This window comes from Hydra vulgaris, chromosome 09, assembly GCF_038396675.1.
Source record: "Hydra vulgaris chromosome 09, alternate assembly HydraT2T_AEP".
Taxonomy (NCBI): domain Eukaryota; kingdom Metazoa; phylum Cnidaria; class Hydrozoa; order Anthoathecata; family Hydridae; genus Hydra; species Hydra vulgaris.
In genome coordinates this window covers 41,050,288-41,063,312 of record NC_088928.1, presented here as the reverse complement: position 1 = coordinate 41,063,312, position 13,025 = coordinate 41,050,288, and positions in this window count along the sequence as shown.

The following is a 13,025-nucleotide window of genomic DNA, read 5'->3' as shown; positions in this document are numbered from 1 at the left end:
AGTGCATTCAACAGAGCTGAGCGACGAATGGCATCTCTAAGTAAAGAATTATCTGGGGTGATTCTTCCGCACGAACATTACGGAACTCATCTTGATTCTCAAGGTAATTACATTAACAAAAGTTAATTTGTAAAAATAATTATATAATTTTTAACCTATAATAATCAACATATCTTTTTAAATCAGGCAAGACAATAGATGAAAGTTTAGAAAAACAGAACTTTGGTTTTGCTGGACAGGCTTTGGCTGATATTTGGTCTGATCTACAAATTGACGGTTATCCAACCATTGCAGAGTATATTGATCCAGACAAATCAGAGCTAGAGTCAAGGAGCCTTTTATTACAAGATCAACGTTGGATTGCCGACCATCTTCGTATAAGTCAATATTTTACTCAAATTGTGAAATGTGAAAATCGTTCTTGTTGTCGGACTATTAGTAGCTCTTATTTTACTCTAATTAGAGCAAGATTTCTTTCGCCACATGTCCCTGTCAACCAAACGAGAGACGGGCTCAAAGCAGTAGATGTCTCAGAAGGAGCAAAAGAATTGTTACCATCATCCGTCTTTATGCTCATCGCATCAAACATTGAAAGTATTCTTCCTCGTACTGCCAAAGGATTTCCAATTTTGTCGTATGATGCGTTTTGTCCATCAATTCAGTCTAGCCTAGCTGATAGAATCTGTAAAAAGTGCAATGTCTACTTTGCCACGGAAGCTATGTTGAAAAAGAACGCTTCTATTCATTCTTCTGCTATAACACTTCCTCTAATCAAAAGGGTCCAACCTGTTCGTATCGCTGCCAGGCGTCAAACAGAATTTTTGGCAGTCATTGTCTTGCAGAAGATTTCGGAAACTGCTGAATGGTTAGATAAAAATGAAGTTGACGCAACGAATTTGATTGTACCTCAAGAATACGATATCCTTTTAGAGCGCGGAGATCATTCACTACCTATTGTTTCAATCGATGATCACTTCAACAACACATGGGAAGATTATATTAAAGATATATAATACTATTTGCTTAGTTGATTATTTAATGAGATATCGACTATTATATCTATTATTATATAAATGTATAATTTAGTTAGAAAAAACCAATGATTTTTAAGTATTTTTATTGTTTTTTAGGAGGGGAGTACACAAAAACTGACATCATATATAACAGGGGTTGGCCAAAAATTGACAGAATTTGATAAAGGGGGGAGGGGGAGTCAAAAAATTGAGAAAAAACACTGACATCATGATTATCAATCAAACACAACCATTACTTTAGAAGTGCTTGATTGTACATCAAAGCTAATTAAGAAATTTCATAAGCCAAGATTTGCTTGAGCGCGTACAAAATGTGAAGCAATAATCGTAAACGTGTTCGAGAAATATTGTGAAACTAACTCAGAAAATGCTTTATTAAAAGCATCATATGTGTAAATTCTTTCTGCATCAAACTACAAAGACGTTGAAATGAATCCAATTTTGGGGTCGTTATTTTGATGTTAAAGAGGGTGTGCAAATTCAGCTGATTAACATGGATTGTGTAAATGGAGAAACATCAGATATTTTATCAGAAGTTATCTTTAAATGCATTAGTCCTAACAAAATTTCTTCAAAAGTTTTGGTTATTTTTGCAGACAACACCAATACCAACTTCGGAGGTTTAAAACGAAACGGTAATAACAATATTCACAAAAATTTAATCGTTAAACTAAGCCGTGAAATCAATGGTCTGGGTTGCAATGCTCATATTTTATCAACTGCAATAAACACTGCATCTAGTCGTTTTTCTATTAATGTGGAGATAATTATTCCTCAAATTTTTTTATTTTTTTACCGTTTTACTGTTCGAGTTTCTAGTTTAGAAAATTTCTACGATGAGGCCGGTGAGGAATATCAAAAATTGCTAAGATTCTCAAAAGTTCGTTGGTTGGCCTTACTTCCAGCTATCGAAAGAGTGCTTAAGTTATATCAGCCACTAAGATCATACTTTTTAAGCTTAGAAAATTGTCCGAAACTTTTATTTGACTTTTTCAATAACGAAATGGGTTAAATAGTATTGTTTTTGTTCACAGTCAAGCCAATGTTTTTTATAACACGGTAAAAAAAAATTGAGAAAGATGATATTTCTGCTGGTGAAGTTGCCATAGTATTAAAGGATTTGAAAGACCAAATAAAATCAAGAAAAGAAGAAAAATTTCTACCTTTCATGGTAAGACAGCATTTGCAAGTTACCGAAGAAAGTAGTAATTTCCAATTTCTGAAAGAAGTAGACATTTTTTACAGTGTCTTTGAAGAGTATATAAATATCGCAATAATTTAGATCTTCCTATATTTATGAACGGTAATGTAACGGGTGATGCGGAAGTTATCGGACAAATCCTAATTTCATTATTTGAGCATAATAATTAGTTTTTGTGGTTTTATAGGCATAAACGTTCTATAAAACATAAACTTTATTATTTGAAACACAATTATTTAAAATGAGTTTAAATGCAGCTGAACGAGAATCTTTTTGAAAGCGACTAAAAATGTTTTTTGTAAATAAACCTAATATAAAAAAAAAATCGTAAATCATTTTGAAAAGGAAGGATTTGCTCGAAGTACAATATATGATAACCTAAAAATACTTGAAACTGTTCAATCGTTTTCTGATAGAAAGCACCCTGATCGTCCGACATCCTGGACTAGAGAAAAGAAAGCCGAATTAACAAGACTTGTCAACAATCGAAAACGGGTCAATCAGAGAAAAATAGGTATTAAATTCGGTGTAAATCAATCGACAATTGGTCATCAGTTAAAAAAAATGAATATTAAATATAGAAAACGTGAAAAGACTCCAAAATACACTATAGAACAACAAATAAAGGCAAAGAAAAGAAGCAGGAAACTAGTTAACCAACTCTACAACACAAAATCGCTTCTAGTCATCGATGACGAAAAATACTTTTGTTTTGCAGGGGACAACATGCCTGGAAATTCTGGATACTACACAAACAACAAAAAGACATGCCCAGAAAGTGTTTGTTTTATAGGAAAAGAGAAATTTCCAAAAAAATTATTAATGTGGATAGCCATATCTGACCGTGGTATGTCCGAACCATTGTTTCGCACTGCCAAGGCTGTAGCGATCAATTCATCAATCTATATTAATGAATATTTAGAAAAACGACTTCTTCCATTTATTTACAAGTATCATGGAGACTTTAACTATTTATTTGGCCAGATTTCGCAAGTTCTCATTATTCTAAAGATTCTCTAAATTGGATGGACCAATATGTCTATTACGTTGATAAAGAATCCAATCCCCCAAATGTGCCTCAAGCACGACCAATTAAAATTTTTTGGGGACATTTGGTACAGATGGTTTACAAGGGAGATTGGCAAGCTTCAACAGAGCAAGTTTTGATTGATCGTATTAAACTAAAACTACAAGAAATTGATTTAAATTTTTTACAGTCGCATATGAAAGGCGTCAGAGCGAAATTGAGATCAATTGCAGATGGTGGTGTTTTTTTCATATAAAAAATAATATATTTTTATTAAAAAATAAATGCTTTATTTAAAAAAAATATAATAGTAGTTTGTTTTTTTATTTATAAATAAGTTATTGACGTTTTTATTTTGTCCGATAACTTCCGCATCACCCGTTATTCGATGAGTCATCCACTCTTCATTTTTTAGGATTAACTCTTACTTCTGATCTTTCTTGGAAACCATATATCAAATCTGTTGCAAAATTGGCATCTGCTAAGGTTGCATCTCTTTATCGAGCTCAACACATTCTTACTTCGGATTCTATTCTCTATAAATCTCAAATCCGGCCTTATATGGAATACTGTTGCCATATCTAGGGCGGATCTTCTAATGATGCCCTTTCTCTTTAAGACAAGGTGCAAAACCCATTGCAAACATAGTTGAACCTGCTCTTGCATCCAACCTCCAACCATTATCACATCGTCGTAATGTTGCTTCTCTTTCTCTTTTCTAAATAATGGGCACTGCTCTAAAGTGCTAGCGTCTCTTATTCCATCTTCCAAAATTCATTCTTGTGTTACTCGTCATTCAATTAAGTCTCATCCCTTTTCTGTGACTGTTTCTAAGTGCTCCAAAAACTCTTATTCCTTAAGTTTTTTTCTCGAACATCAGCTCTTTGGAATTCTCTTTCTTCATTTTGCTTTCCTGATTTATATAATTTGCAATCCTTTAAGTCGTCTGTCAATCGTTATCTTGCTCTACAATCTTCATTTTTTCTCTTCCAGTAACTTCCAACTTTAATTAGTGGTTGGTTGCAGCCTTGTTGGAAGCGAAGATGTTTAAAAAAAAAATATGAGTGGACACGTCACTTTAATCAGGTTGAAGTTTTTAAATGGTCTTTACTTAACTGTAAAATTGAATGGATTGAAATTATTGAAACTACAACTTTTTTGAAAAAATCAATAGAAATCACATTCGATGACAATGAATTGTTCGACGAAATTCGAAGAACTAATTTATATTGCACAAAGGAAAAGTTTTCTTCTTGGAACACACAGTCTGTTGAATGTGACAAGCGATGGGTTGAAATTTTTTCTCATTTTGAAAATAATCACGTTCCTTAAAAATAATTTGTTACAATTGGTAACAGCCGCTTTATGTTTGCCAGGTACAAACGCTTCCGTTCAACGATTGTTTTCAATTGCCTTTGATATTTGAACAGAAGGGAAATCCCAACTTACAATGAAAACTTTGGCAGCTATTTTGTTCGTTAAATTTAATTTAAGAAAATATTGCTGCTTAGAATTTGCAGAAAAAATTGAAAAAGATGACATGTGCTGAAAACAATTCATTCTTATTAAAAATATTTGAGATTTCAAAATGCAAACATTGTTTAATAATTTTTCCATAATTAAGTTTCTTCATATGCTATTTTAAAATAAATGAACAATTTTTAAGTAAAACCCATTTAAACTAGGCTGTAGGCTTGGCGGGAGCGAGGGGGGCACGTGCTCCCCTGCACTTTATCTTGTTTGGCTATTAAAAAATTAAAATTAAGCATATATTTAAAAATTGTTTGTACGACACAAAAAAGGGCAAGGCAAAAACATCTTGAAAATAAAAAATAAAAAAATTAATCATTTTATTAAATTTATCTAAAATTTTATCAAAAAATAGGTGAAAATAGACGCTAAAAAAAATTGCCCTTGGGTGCCTTTATTTTCATTTTATTTTTGGCGCTTCTTGAAAAAGTGCTCCCCTTTAAAAGAAATGGTATTTAAATCAAGCTATGGGCCTGATTTAAATACCATTAATATTTATACATACCAAATTTATTCCTTGTACGCGTCTGGTATTTTTCAATATGGTCACCTTAGTAAAGTAACACCAGCAGTGTAAACTTTTCAAGTTACATTTACAAGTTATTCAATGATAAATTAATATAAAAGTAAAAAAGTTTTTAAAAAATCTGAAGATTTACCAAATATATTGAAAAAAATTATTTAGAGGAAACCAACAGGTTACCAATTAAAGTATAGACAATTTTAATCAAACCTCTGTTTTCAACTTAAAAGGAAGTGCAAGTCAAAAAAAATTGCAAGATAATACTCAGTTTCATAATGTAGAAAACAAACTTGAAGGATAAATTACAGAGGGTAATTACAATTTAATTATAAACTTTAAAGTTTTAAAGATTTAATGATTGTAAATGTAGTGAATGTTGTTCATTAAATGGTGGATAGTTATTACTAAAAGACAATTTACAAAATAAAAATAGGTTCTCATATGAGTTACAGTTATCATTTGGTATGTGTAAGTTCTTTGAAAACTTTGATAAAACTCTTTATTGCCTTAAGCCAATTTTTAACTTCTCCTGGAAAACCTGTTGCTGCTGTAGAGTTGAATGCTATTTTGGCTTTTAGAGAATTTGGAAAATTCATTCACAAAATTTTAAAACCAATTTTCAGAAATTTTTCCAATCAAGATTTTCTAAAAAAGTGTCTTTGCAGTAAAATACTGAACAGTGATATAAGCTTGAATGGTGTTATTTGGAAAAGATGTCTTAAGGATAGTATACAACACTGAGTTTTAAAAATCTTTTACTAATATATATATATATATATATATATGTATATATATATATATATATATATATATATATATATATATATATATATATATATATATATATATATATATATATTATATTAGTATATGATATATACATATTAGTAAAAGATTTTTAAAACTATCAGTGAATTCTACTATTAATCATTCAGTAATGGTTTTCAAGGAGTAATTAATGTTTTAAAAGCTTGAGGCGTAAATAATGGACGGTTTATGAATAAGCCTACTAAGTTAAACAATGTGTTGCATATATCAACCAACAAAAACAAAGTAAAGCCAGAAGTTGAAAAAAATTTTATTATTGTTTTTCGATTATTTTCATATTAGATTATCTCCATATTAGATTTATAGCAAATCTGATAAAGTTAAAAAAGGATATCTTCAGATAGGTTTATTCTTTTTCTTTAAAACTTTCCCAGTTTGTTCAAAATATATTGGAAGAGGGCTGGCAGCAGAATAAATATTTTTGCTTTATTATAAGTTTTGATTTTTGTCATCACCCAACAAGACCTACCGCATAAAACTAGAAACTATAATGGCAATGTCTATAACTTTAGAAATATACCAATAAAATGGATAAAACTGCTAGATACCTAAGTTGACATATAAGTTCCTTAAACCTTAAATCCTTCTTAAACTTATTCCAGACATAATTTCTAAACCTCTCAGTATTATTATAAATAACTCATTTCAAAACGGTTTATTCCCAGATGCTTTCAAAGTTGCTAAAGTCATTCCAATATTTAAGAAAAGTTCTATAATGGATATGTCTAACTACCGACCTATCTCTCTTCTTTCAAACCTAAGCAAACTCTTCGAAAAAGCTATGCATAAGAGGCTCTATGCATTTTTGAATAAATTTAAATGCCTTTACAAACACCAGTATGGGTTTCGTGCTAATCATTCCACGACTCACTCACTTATTAAAATTACTGAGTCAATTAGAAAAGCTCTTGATAATAAAAACTTTGCATGTGGTGTCTTTGTAGATCTACAAAAAGCTTTTGATACAGTAGATCATTCTATCCTACTCAAGAAATTAGAATATTACGGAATCAGAGGAATACCTCTTAAATGGTTTACCTCCTATCTTCACAACAGATCTCAGTTTGTCTCAGTCGGTGACTCAAAATCTACTCAAATAAAATGTTCCAACGGTGTTCCTCAAGGCTCAGTATTAGGACCACTACTTTTTCTTCTCTATATTAATGACCTCAATAACTCAATTAAGTATGCAACTCCTTACCACTTTGCTGATGATACTAACTTGCTCATTATCAACAAATCTTTAAAAAAAATTAACAAATACATTAATCATGATCTTGCCAATTTAATTCAGTGGCTTCGCTCAAATAAGCTTTCCCTCAACTGTAACAAAACTGAACTGGTCATATTCAAATCTGAAAAAACAAAAATCAATAAAAATTTAAACTTTAGATTAAGTGGCCAGAAAGTCATTCCTGTAAACTCAATCAAATATCTTGGAATTATAATTGATTCTAACCTATCGTTTGTATCCCACCTCAAAGACTTAGCCTTAAAATTGAGCAGATCAAATGGAATGCTGGCTAAAGTTCGCCATTATGTCAACCTGAAAGCATTATTAAACATATATCATGCCATTTTTGGCTCGCATATACAATATGCTTGTCAAATATGGGGACAATCTCAACAGCAAGAAGTTTTAAGGATATCACATCTTCAAAACAAAGCTTTAAAAATAATACATTTTCAGAATTACAAATCCAATCCTAATGTGCTTTATCTTACTTCTAAGATCCTTAAACTATGCGACCTTGTTCAATTCTTGAATTGCCAGTTTGTCTGGAACCACCAACACAAAAACCTACCTCTTACCTTCAACAATTTCTTCCCAAAAAATGCAAATAACCGATACTATCTTCGATCAACTGATAATCTCAATCTTGCAGTCTTAAATCATCGTTCTGTTACTTATGGATATAAGTCCATAAAAAACCAAAGTATAAAATCTTGGAATAACCTTCCCTATGACCTGAAAGCTCTCCATTTAGTTTATGTTTTTAAGAGTAACCTATTCCATTCCTTCCTAATCAAATACAGTTTATTAATCCAAAGATATGCGTATCTTTGTATAAGTGTTTGTGATAAGCGCATGTGAATAAGTGTGAGTGTATATGTATGTATGAATATATGTATACATGGATGTGTATGTGTGTATGTGTATGTTTGTATATATTTATATGTGTATATATATGTGTGCGTGTGTATGTAAGTATATATATTTATATATATATTTGTGTGTGTATGTGTATGTGTGTATGTGTATATATATATATATATATATGTATATGTGTATATATGTATATATATATATATATATATATATATATATATATATATATATATATATATATATATATATATGTATATATATATATATATATATATATATATATATATATATATATATATATATATATATGTATATATGTAAAGTGTATATGTGTATGTGTGTATGTGTATATATATATATATATATATATATATATATGTGTGTGTGTGTGTGTGTGTGTGCATGTGTATATATATGTGTATTTTTGTGTGTGTATATATATATGTGTGTTTATATATGTGTCTATATATGTGTGTATGTAACATAATGTGTGTATGAACATAATTTTATATTCTGATATTTTCATAATTACTGTAAGGTTTTTATATAACCAACTTTATTAATATATTTGATTATCTATTTGAGTTTATAAATCACAGTATAGTATAAATCACATTAATAAAATGGCGAATATTAGCGTTTTTTAGTGTAAATTTTTAAACTTCAACAGCGAATTAGAGCACTTTTTGTTAATTTTCAGACCTATGTTTTTATACGATTCTTAATCAGCATAAAATTCTCTATCATAATCAGCAATAAAAAAAAAGGGGGGAGAAACTGCAGTAGCGCCCTGACATCTAAATAAAAATATATTTGAATTATAGTACGATTTAAAAAAATCACTTTTTATGACGAAAAGCAATATTTTCTTTATTTTTTGACGCTGATAACCTTATGAAAAAATATTACGAATAATCAATTAGGGAAGCATAATGGTTAATTAAATTGCAACCTCACTTCTAGTAAGGCAAAAATGAACGAGTAAAAGCCAAAAGATCATACTGCCCCGGCGATCAATGCGCCCCCATCTCCCCAACACAGTGAATAGATTTTTAACATAGCTCGGTGTATCAAAACTACAGTGACTGTTTAATGACAACGGTAAAGAACTTTTTATTTTTAAGAAGAAAAGCAAAAAGTTATAAGTTAACTAATTTCAACATAGTTGAGAAATTTAGATTTGTTTTTATGTATTAAAAATGTTTTCAAACATTTGCACGGCACCCCCTCCCCACTTGAAGCATACTCGCGCCGGCCCTATTTTGAAAGATGTGTAAGCATAAATCTCCAGCAATGACAACTGAACTTCAAATAAAAAATGTACACCCATTCTTAATATAGAAAAACATGAAATCATTTTCCTAAATTGTCTATACTCTACAAAATTGAATTGGCTTTTTCCTTTACATCTACTTACGATAAGAGTAGTTTAGAATTAATTTTATTCAAATGTGAGCTTGCTCAGTGCATTGACTTTAAATTGTCAATAAATCATTTTGCTTAAACTCTGCGGACATAGACGTCCGTAGAACATCTATTCAATGCCTTATAGTTGTCCAACAAACGTTCTGTACCTGTTGGAAATGAAATCTCGCAGAAAAAAATTTGAATAAACTAGCAAAAAAGTAAATTTCTTTTTTAATGCTTGCTTTCAGTAATATGCATAGGGTAAATATATTTTTAAATAACCAAACCATTGCAATGATATTGAATGTTTCTTTTATTTTTTAACTTTTAACGATAATTGTTAATCAAAGTTAACTTAGCAAACTCAAACTTTATATTGTTTAGTGTCTTGGACGTACCTAATATAGTTTTCGATTCTCGAAAAAAATATTTTTAGAGGTTAATGTGCCACTATCAACACTTATTGCCCCCTACTTATTTTCTTGCCTTCCCCCCCCCCCCCCTTCTTTCCAACAACGCCAAACATCAAGCCGCCGCTGTTAATTAATAAGATGAAAAACAAACTTAAAAACCTCTTTAATTATAAATGTTAAATCAAAGCAAAAATTAAACTCAATTTGTTGGAAGATAAATACGGCAATTTAAACACCAACAAAAAGACAGTAGCTAATATATTTAACGAACGCTTTCAATCAGTCTTCACAAATTATATTAGTAATAAACTTCCTGAATTTGAGAATCGTTCTTTAACTTAAGCAAATGATAACGTAGACCTTTTTTGCGAAATCGAAATATTATACGATCTTGAAAATTTTAATATTTACAAATCGTTTAGAATTAATTGTGTGAGACCATACATTCTAAAAAACTGTATATTGTTTTATCAAACAATAAATTAATCCATAAAGTTAAATTTGATGTATAAATTTATTGTTTGATAAAACCATTCTTAAGTAACAGACAACGTACTTGGTAAAATCCAGTCCGTGTCAAATTAATAGCGAAGTAATACAAGGATCAGTAACTGGACTGTTTCTGTTCACAATATTTTTAAATGACCTTCCTTGTCAACTTTTCCACGTAACAAAAGTATGCACTGATGCAGAGCCATGGCTAGATTACCCCACACATTGGAGAGAGAGAGAGAGGGGGGGGGGGGTAAGACCCAGCAAATTTTGGGGGTCCTTATGCAAATTTAATGAGCTTTTTTATAGTAATACCTAGTGGAAATTATTTTGAAAATATTAAGGCCCTAGTGAGTTTTTTTGGAGGGGGAGGATGAGGGGTGAATGGCTTGAAACCCTCTAGCCACGGCACTGATGATATAGTAAAACTCTTGCCAAGTTGAACGAAATCAAGACACTAAGAAATCAATTACAAAATGATATAGATAAAATGGCCAATATAAATGGTGTCACATTATTCAGAAATTGTTTTTATTCCCTTTTAATATCAACTATAACGCACAATACTGATCAACACTATTTTGATACTACCAAAATATAAAGCGCGCGGTTAAAGTAAATAGGTAAATGCAAATATTTGCAAAAATAATAATAGTAATATTAAATTTATGAAACCAATAGAAACAAATGCTCACACATGTGCACTACTAATATTGGTTAGTAAAACGCAATAAAAACCAATATAGGTATATATAAGCAAGCAATATAAGTATATGTAAGCAAAATAAGCAACAGTACATAAATATCAGAGTGCAAAAACGAACAAATGTACAACAGCGTTAAACCTGGTAATTTTAATCCGGCATTCTATCTCGTAAAAAAAATACACCAAACTTACTATCGATTGTTCCGGATTACATCATAACTTATGATAATTATGCGAAACAAACTACGGCTGTCCTGTTGGTTCACAAACAAATTAGTAAAACAAAGTCATGTCTTTAAGCAAAAGCAAATATTTTACTTGTCTTTCAGTTGAAAGCAAACAAAGATATCTTGATAAAATTTCTAAAATAGATAATTTAGATCCATATAATCTATTTAATTTTAATTTTTAATTTATATATTTGTTAAACACCCACTCTATATTACAAGTAAGGTAAATAAAAAGTTTCAAAAAAAATCTCTAGGATCTAGGAATTTTATTTTCAAGAACATCCTTAAAGATTGTTCTTTGTTCTTTTGAGTTCCAGAACTCAACTGCACATTTTAAGATTTTAAGATCCGTTTCAGGAATTATATTTTTTAAACCAGTAATTTTTATTTTTTCTTTGTGTTGCATTAGTTTCTCTATATTTAATTTATGACTATTGCACAGAGCCTTGACGCTATCTACAAAAGGTCGTGGACCTGATTCGTTGTTCAACTGCGACTTAAGAATATCAAATGTCATTTTATTTTTCAACAGGCGAATAAATAAGTTTATCTTATTTTGTTGCGTAATTATAGATATATCTTCAATACAAAATAGGGGATGTATATAATTTTTACTATGTTTTGAAACGTTTAGTAGTGACTTCAGTGCAATTCTTCCTACTATATCAAGCTTTTGCAATAACATTTCTTTATGGTCGCAAAGCTCAAGACCATACGTTAGTGTTGGAACAGCTAAAGTTTTATATAACTGGACAATAGAGTTTGGGTGAACAAAACGAATTCCAGCTTGAATTAAAGACTGTATTACTGCCCGGAAATGGGATATTCGGTTATCAATGTTTAAACGATTAAGTGAGGCAATTGGTGAATATTTTGTGTCCCATATAAATCCTAGATGAGTAAGTTTATTGTCTAGTTTTATTTTTTGGTGGTTGAGTGTTATCGAGCATTTTTTAATTTGATGTGTTCCGGTGACCAAAAACTCGGTTTTGTCAGCATTCAATTTTATGCAATTTTCTTTTGTGTAAATGTTACAGATATTAATTAACTTTTGTAGGCCAGAGAGGGTGGAACTAAGAAGTATAATGTCATCAGCATATGCTACAACACCCGTGTAGTTTCCATTTATTGATGTTCCTACGACACTTTCATTTTGTAAGGTTTCTAGTAGGTTTTGAGTGTAAAGATTGTACAAATGAGGCGAGAGAATCGATCCCTGTCTCACTCCTTGCGTTAGATAGAATGGAGTTGATTTGCAACCTAGATAAGACACAGAAGCACTACTCTCCCTGTATAATGACGATATTGCATTAACAATATACAGTGGTAATTTTTTATTATTGTACAGTTTCTCAAAAAGAATGTCCCAGTTGCAGCTGTCAAAAGCTTTTTTTGATATTAAAATCAGAATACAAAATCATAATAAACACAAGTTCCGTATTTGTTTGTGAACCATCATGGCGGCTAATTACTTATTAAAGGATAGTGAGACCAGGCCGGAACACTGGATAGCTTTAAAACTAA